At 54.0% G+C, this 7,322-nt stretch overlaps 1 non-coding gene across 1 annotated transcript; it reads right to left on the bottom strand.

Annotated features, from left to right (window-relative positions):
• Positions 1–380: 380 nt before the first annotated feature.
• Positions 381–484, bottom strand: LOC114206041 (U6 spliceosomal RNA). The gene has a single exon (XR_003608537.1). It is a non-coding gene; the product is annotated as a U6 spliceosomal RNA (small nuclear RNA).
• Positions 485–7,322: the final 6,838 nt, after the last annotated feature.

Below are 7,322 nucleotides of genomic sequence, written 5' to 3'. Positions count from 1 at the left end.
TGTTGGGGCGCCTGGGTGGCTCAGTTGGTGAAGCTTTCAACTCTTGATTTCGGCTCAGGTCACAATCTCTGGGTTGTGAGATCGAGCCCCACATCAGGCTTGGCGCTGAGCATGGATCCTGCTTAGGATTCTCCCTCTCCCTCTGCCCCTCCCTGCTCTCTCTCTCCCTCTCTAAAAATAATAATAATAATAATAATGAAATAAAGTAAAATCATCACACTCATGTGGCCTCTCTTCCATGGCCAACGCTACCACAGTTCAAAGACCTCCAAAGGTTTAGCACTGGCCTCATGATGGCACAAACCAGAGGGGCAGTAAGAAACCCATGAATTGATTTAACATGAGACGTTGGGAAAAAAAGCTATTTATTATTTCTCTTCCAACCACAGAAGTATCACGTGTTTCTGCGTGTCATCCTTGTGCGGGGGCCATGCTGATCTTCTCTGGATGGGTCCAAATTTTTAGTATGTGTGCATTATCACATGATGTTTTAAAAGAGAAAATACAACAAAAGACATAAAGAAGACAAATGATAAGCCCACAAACCAAGAAAGACGTCAAGGGGACCAGGTTTATTTCAAACAGCAAAGCAGCACGCATGCGCACACACACGCACCCCTTCAATTGGCGTTACACTGACCAATGACCTCATACAATCCCTTTGCTGCCAAGTTCAAAATATGATGCAGGCCAGTTCTTCCTTCAGCTGAAGGAAGTAAATAAAACCACTTGTGAACATGAATCCGGGAGCAGTGCCGGGACCCTGCGACACTCTCCCGTGTGCGCACACCAGGACCCCATGCCGGCTCGGACATCACAGGCATGACCACGCCCTGTGCAGAGGAGGAGGGTGGGAGCCAGGGAGAAGAAATAAATGCACAGAACAAGCCGACGGCACCTCTAACTTCCATCAACCTCTCTGCACTCCAGCATTTCTGAGTCATGACTGCTTTCTCTTCACTTCGCAGACCAGGTCAAGTTCCTTTAGTTGTGTATGTCAGTCATCACCTTCCAGAACACACAGCGGCCACTCTCATCGCCCTGATGAAGTAGCATCTAAGGACCCTGGGGGCCTCCCTCCACTCCACTGCTCCCACAAAACAAAGGCAGAGGCTCCCTTCCCGGCATGCCTTCCATGCATCAGAAGCAAACTTCTGCTAGGCTAAGTTTTTTAAAAATAAGAAGTTAAGCCAGACTCTAAGCGTTGCTCTGGAAATGTCCGAGAGGCTCGACTCTGCTGTAAGGATTTCCTTCCAAAGGTACAAACATCCACGCTGCACATCCTAGCCCATCCCGGGGGAAAAACAGAAGAAAATAAAATCAAAGGGTTTCAATGAGCAAAAAACCAAACAACGCACAATTTATATTCCTCTTCCCGTGTTTCCACGTAGTTTTCCATCGGCCTCCACGGTCACAGAACAGCCTCCCAGATATTACAGGCAATCTGTGCATTTCTAAAGAACAACTGATTCTTAGAATCCCAGAATGGGAGGGTTGGGGACGGGGAGCACTTAGGAAACAAAGGGTCACAGCAAGGAAGTGACACAGAACTAACCGCGTGGGCCCCACATGAGAGCAGGCGCTGAGGTCAGAGACCTGTGTCATGCCAGACAAACCACTCGGGGTCCGAGGGGCCTGGGTACCCACCTGCTGCTCCAGCCACCTACAGTTCCCCGGAATGTGAGCAAGCAAATGGACCCCAGGGTCTCTGTGTTCTTAACCATCAAACTACTTTGCAAATGTTCTCTGTCCCGCCCCACCTCTCAATCCCTCTGCTTCCTTTCTACCTTGCCCCCCAGCCCCCGGCAACCCCCAGGCAGTGCCCTGGAGAGCAGGCTGTGAAAGAGGCAAGGCTTCCCAGACCCAGAGACATGGGTGGGAGGGCTCCCTGGAGCTACAGGCCGGCTGGGATGCTTCTGACGGAGATCACCGGCCTCACGGGGAGCTGGGTCTGGGCCGCAACAGCGTCTTCTGCAGGATCTGGTGGCCCTATCTCCCACGGGGAGTGGTGTGTGCTTGGGACAGGTCTAGGGTGCTTGAGTAGGACCGTCACATGTCCTCCGCCCTCAGGGATTAACAGAATGGCCAGGCCAGCAGCCAGCACTGCTGGGCAATGACCATGAGCCATACGTGGGCTCACTGAAAGCATCATTTAGGCGACTAGCCATGGAGTCAAGGGAACACTCAGCTTGTATCCAAGGGCCTTCAGAAGGCCCCTGGATCTCGGCCGTGGTCTTCACAACCCACCCAGCGGCACCCTGGACACCTGACCCTGGTCACGACCCAGACCCTCTTCCCCACCCTCTCTCCTTCAAGGGTTTTGTGAGGGAACTGGCCTTTCACCAGCCAGAAGCTTCCGATTCACATGCTGAGCTGCACGGGCCACCCAGCAGAAGACAGCAGACCCTCATTGCCCTGTGAGGGGACCAAGGTGTGCAAAGGAAGCAGGCAGGATTTGGAGCCGGGCAAACTGGACATTACACACGGGTCAGCCCTGTGGCACCGAGCATGACCTCCCTGGGTCTCCATTTCCTTCTGTCTAAAACAAGGTGGAAAGGCCAACCTCCTAGGTCACCTCGAGGAATAAAGCAGGTTACACGTGCGAAGTACCCAACAGGGCCTGGACAGAGGAAACCCACACGAGTGACGACTGTCGCAGTCATGAGCTCATCACAGAGCTCAAAGGGAGAGAGCTCTTAAACTTCCTCTCAAAGAAAAGACACCAGTGTTCCCTAACATTTAATTTAACGTGTCCCATGCTAACTGCAAGTGCTTCTGAGAAGCGGTCAGTGGGTGGGCTGCCTGTCCCTCCCCGCTGTAGGTGCAGACAGAATTCGCCCTTCTGAGCACATGGGTGAAAGCCATGACCCATGAGGGGACGCAGGCCTGGCCTCAGCTCCCTCGCGGCCTCGATTCCACGGGGCTCCTGGCACGTCTGAGCGAATGTCCACGGAGACTAAGCAGAGCTCATAAAAACGCTGCCTGTGACCCCTGGCGTGCGGCTGGGGGACAGGGAGAGCACAGAGCCGGGCCCTGCGACGCCAGCAGGTGGCCGGCCTGGTGCAGGAAGGGCCCGGCTGCATCACACAGCCTCAGGGGAGCAGAGAACAGGGTTCTGAGTCCTCTACCCCAGCTCAGACCACACGCCCTCGTTGGTCTGCAAACAAAAGAGAAAGAAGACCTTCTGCTGCCAAAAGCGTTCTGTAAGCCCGTGGCCTGCGTGAGCGCTCAGGCCCCCGCCGTCTGAGATACCTGGATCGTAACCCCACAGCTGTGCACAGGCTCTGGGTCTGGTGACGCCACCCACCTTGTCAGCCAAAACGAGGTAGGCGAGGAACACGGAGCACACGTATTTCTCTGACTTCGGTGTTTTCAGGCACGTGCCGCAGAGACAGCAAGAACCTCCGTCTGTGTCACGTGCCAGGCCCGGCCCCGCACGTGCCCCTGCCCACACTCCCAGGAACCACTGCCCTACCGGGAAGAACCCTTTGGGAAGTCCTTCATGGCCACAGGGACGTTCCCAGAATAGTGGACAACGAAGCTCTGGCTTGTCACAGAAGAGCCACAGCAAAGAGCCACGAACACGCCCCCACATTCAGGCGAGAGTCGGCAGCGCGACGGCTGAAGGTGCGGGTCATGGCTGGCTTCCACACCTTCCCAGAGCACCTGCAGCTCCACCAACCAGGGGCTTCAGAAGGGGGTCTCACGGGTCACTTCCTCGAGGGGTATCCTCACAAGTCTACACAGAGCTAGACCGTTTGGGTCTGGAATTTTGTCTTTAACACTGCTCTACTAAAACTCTTTCCTTCCAGGCCAGGTGACAGCTAAGGGGGTAGGGACAAAAGCAAGGAAGGCTTGTCCTCTCTTCTGTCTGGCCTGTCTCTGTCACAGCAGTTAGCAAGCCAGCCAGGTTTTGTCTTGAAACACCCCTTCGACTCTCTGGACCTCTGGCCAGTCTTTCGAGGGGAGCCGCAGGTCGGAGCAGTGGGGCTGTAAAGGGGTGGCCGGGGCGAGGCACAGTGGGGCCGGGTTCCGATACCCCACGGGTGGCACACGCGACCATCTTCTGCAAGATGGCTATGTGCTTCCACCTGTCACCTCCCAGAACAACGTGACGAGCCCTGCAGCGGTCCATGCATGCCCTCCATCCTAACCGCCCACCTGAGTCTGTGATGGCCTCACGGGGCACAGCCTGGATCATCAGGTGGCCCCGGCTGCAGCGTCCAGAGGAGACGCTGAGAACCCAGTGTAAGGCTGCTCAAAACACAGGGACTGGGCAGGACGGGGTGGTATCGAGATGGCCTGCAGCACCTGCAAGGGGGGAAAGGGGTACAGCACATAAGGACGTGTCTTCTACTTAAAGCCTTTGCAGAGCTGGGTCTCCGAATATACCCGTAGGTGTTCTCTAGGGTCTCAGAAGATGCCCAGAACCAGAAGCCCCAAACAGTCTCAGTATTTAGAGATATGACAGTGTTACTTAATCCCATAAATACAGGTGTGCGAAGCTGCTTGGAAGAACACAGGGATCGACAGCGCAGAGGCACCACCCCCTGCAGACTACAGGGCACTCTGTGCATTGGGCGGTGCAGCCAGGACCACTAACACCACGGTGGACAGGGGGCAGACCAGTCCCCCTCCCAGCAGTCATGGCACCCCGCTCCTGCCCACTTGCCCCTCCTCCACAGAGCTACACTCTGCACACAGCTACAAGGGGATGCAAAAGGGGCTTGTATCACTGCTGCTCCTTCGGTCGGCACCACTCCAAAGTGCGTCCTGACCTTCAGGTGCTCTCTCGAAGCCCAGCAGATGCAAGGCTTTCCCCGCCGAGCTCACAGTGCAGTCACCACTGAGCAAATCCACGCCCGCAGGGCCCAGGCATGGGGGGCTGTGACAGAGAAGGGGCTTCTGCACCAGACTTGTCCCAGCTCAAGCTTCCTACAGACCCCTGACCAAGGGGAGGGAGGAGCCAGTGAAAACCCATCCCTGCACTCCAGCCAGGTGGTTGCCAGGGCCCTGAGAGTGTAAGACACAGCCAGGCCAGGTTCAGACTCTGAACTTGGCCCCTGAAGCCCTGGGAGCCACTGATGGAGTTCTGAACAGAGAGTGTCTTCATGTTGGTCATTTTAGAGCAATTACTCCAGAGCCTAAGGGCAGAGAAACCAGTAATAATGTGGAAACGGCCTCCAAGTTTTTTGTAGTGTGTGGACGCTATCAGATAATGAGTAAGGGAGTGGACTACACACGACCAAGCCTTCCAGGAGTGACGTGCTGAGTGGGGCTGAACAGTGGCCCCAGACGCTAGGAGATCCAAACAGAGCATCTCTGAGGATCTCCCTGGAGACAGCAGTGAAATGGGAAGCATCTCTGTGTAAGAGTCAGCAGACCTGGACTCAAGAGCCAATGGAAAGCTGGATTCCAGAGCTCTGGGACACTTCGTCCCCTCCTGCCCTGCAAGCCTCGCGCCGCCACCTGTCATGGGGGATGGTCACGGGGACGGTCAGTAATGTGAGCACAGGAGCGGGGAAAACACCGGAGGCCCACGAACAAGAGCAGTAAGGCGGGGAAGGCGGAGGCTCTGAACACCTCCGACTGCAGCTCGGCTGCCCACAGCCGTGCCAGGTACACCACGTGCCACACACGGAGGACACGGGGACAGTTATGGAAGGTGTCCTCCTCAGGGACTTTACAGGAAAATAAACAGCTCTGACTGTGTGTCTTACCTCAGGAAAACAGAAACTCGGAATCCGCCAGTTGGCAGCCGGGACTCGGTGTCAGACACAATTTCCTACGAATCAGAGCCCCCTTCACATGTCATCTGGGCTATTCTGGAGCACCCCATAAACCTTAACAAGGCTTGCAGGGATCACCTCATTTTCCGAGGTCTCAGAGGGCCCACGGCCATGTGATATTTTTACAGCTTCTTTTGGAGTGAAGAGCTGTCCGGGTTTTGTACTCACTCTGAACTGAACTAGTACTTAAGTGTGCTGATTATAGCTGCAAACACACTGCTGATTCCAGCGTGTGGCTGGAGAGGTGGACGAGGAAGAAGCCTTGGAAATTTACAGCACAGAAATAGCATATGCGGTCTGTCTGCTTGAAAGAATCGACCCCTCTGTGACCAATAGTGAGAAGACGAGCAAGAGCCTGAAGCAGACAGAAGACGGAGAAGAGTCTTTTTGTCACCCTATCCCTGTTACGGAACACTCGACAGGCTTCTCCTCAGTCTCCCCAGGAAGCCCACAGCAGACCCGGGGCCGGGATGAAGGAGACATGCCAAATCTGGTTGGAAAACTGCGGTCACCCGAGCAAAAGGCCTAGACAGACAGGATCTGGATCTGAAGAAGTCATTTACAGTGGAAATGTGTACCTTGGGGCCTCGTTGGCTCCACAGGGAATGAGCTGGTGGCTGCAGAGCCCAGAAGGGGCCGTGAAGACGCGAACTCTACTCCCGCCACCAGCCCACCCATGACCCCCTTGGAGCTTCCAGTTTCTCTTCTGCTGACATGTAGGGGTTAATTGCAGAGGAGCGTCGGTGGGTTCTGCAGCTCCCCAGCTCTACCTGCAGGCCAGGGCGAGGAATCCTTAGCTAGAGAAGGCTGCAGGTGCCCAAGCCTGTTCCAATATGAGTCTGCTCTGACTTTTATTTCCATTTATTTTTAAGACATCAGGCTTCCGTGAGACTCATCTGAAGAAAGGGCCACTGCACCACCCCTCCCCAAAATAAGTTTGGAAACTGCTATACCACAGAGCTCCAGGACTTCCTTTGCGCTGAAGGTTCTACAAGGCTGTATCCAGACACAAGGGTGTTGCCAAGCAGTGAAAGGTTCAGGAGAAAAGGCACATCTGATCCGGCCCTAATAGGGACTGGCATAGTGCCACAGACACCTAACAAACACATTTGATCATGAAACCCTGATGTGTCCCAGAATTTCAAGTCCCTGACAAAAACACACGACAAAGAGGTTTCTCTTAAAAAAATAGATACTATTGGCCTTTTCTTTTGTGGGCAGTAATGGTGTGAGTCTCCTTATACATGCTGATACACTATAGAAAATAAAAGTAAAATGAAACTACAGAACTAAAAAATCTACAATACCTTGCTGATAATAACTAGTTTTAAAACGGTCCTGTTCTTTCTTTATGTTTGCATAATGGATGAAGGAGTCTCTCTACGTACATACAGGTTGGATCTGGATCATTCACCTAGTCCAAACCGACCAACAAATGTGTCTTTACCTTAATACTCACACACCCTCCACTGAAGCACCCTCTGGGATACTCCCAATACCGAAGTGGGTTTAGGACTCAAGAGACCATACCTT

Source organism: Eumetopias jubatus, unplaced genomic scaffold (assembly GCF_037043125.1).
Source record: "Eumetopias jubatus isolate StellerSeaLion01/CBP00866 unplaced genomic scaffold, mEumJub1_p1.0 scaffold_9, whole genome shotgun sequence".
Lineage (NCBI taxonomy): Eukaryota > Metazoa > Chordata > Mammalia > Carnivora > Otariidae > Eumetopias > Eumetopias jubatus.
Note: the sequence above shows the minus strand (reverse complement) of the source record. Positions and strands in the feature narration are given on the sequence as shown.